The sequence below is a fragment of the Apium graveolens genome, chromosome 5, assembly GCF_009905375.1.
Source record: "Apium graveolens cultivar Ventura chromosome 5, ASM990537v1, whole genome shotgun sequence".
Taxonomy (NCBI): domain Eukaryota; kingdom Viridiplantae; phylum Streptophyta; class Magnoliopsida; order Apiales; family Apiaceae; genus Apium; species Apium graveolens.
In genome coordinates, this window is record NC_133651.1 from 192823690 (window position 1) to 192824554 (window position 865).

The 865-nt window shown below is 45.2% G+C and overlaps 1 non-coding gene across 1 annotated transcript; it reads left to right on the forward strand.

Moving 5' to 3' along the window:
- Positions 1 to 540: 540 nt before the first annotated feature.
- On the forward strand, positions 541 to 647 carry LOC141662589 (small nucleolar RNA R71). Its single transcript, XR_012550696.1, has one exon. It is a non-coding gene; the product is annotated as a small nucleolar RNA R71 (small nucleolar RNA).
- Positions 648 to 865: the final 218 nt, after the last annotated feature.

The window sequence follows — 865 nt, forward strand, 5'->3', positions numbered from 1 at the left end:
CTTGTAGCATACTGCTGTGGTTGCTGGAATCCAGGTGGGTTAAACTGTTTACTCACCCCTTGCTGATATGATGGCTGAATAGCATTCTGATTATTCCCCCAGCTGAAATTTGGATGATTTCTGTTATTAGGATGATAGGTCGCTGGCACAGGCTGCTGTTGTCGCTGATAATTATTCACATACTGAACAGATTCGTTGACAAGAGAACACTGATCCGTAGCATGAGAACCTGCACAAAGCTCACAAACCATAGCTATTTGATTAACTCCATACGTAGCCAGAGAATCAACCTTTATTGATAGCACTTGGAGCTGGGCTGCAATACCGGTGGCTGCATCAACTTCCAGAATACCTGCTACCTTGCCTGACGTCATCCTCTGAGTTGGGTTTTGATGCTCATTTGCAGCCATCGTCTCTATAAGATTATACGCCTCAGTATAGATTTTAGCTCATAAGGCGCCTCCAGCTGCTGCATCGAGCATGGGCCGAGATTGGGCCCCCAAACCATTATAAAAACCAGTGATTACCATCCAATCCGGCATTCCATGATGTGGACATTTTCTCAACATTTCCTTGTAGCGTTCCCAAGCCTCGCACATAGATTCTGTAGGTTGCTGCGCAAACTGAGTAAGAGCACTCCTCATAGCAGCAGTCTTTGCCATTGGATAAAACTTCACCAGAAACTTTTGCGCAAGATCTTGCCACGTAGTGATGGACCCAGCTGGTTCAGAATGTAACCAGTCTTTAGCCTTATCCCTCAGTGAGAATGGGAAAAGCCTCAACTTGATAGCCTCATCAGTCACGCCATTATACTTAAAAGTGCTGCAGATCTCGACAAAATTTCTTATGTGCATGTTGGGGTCTT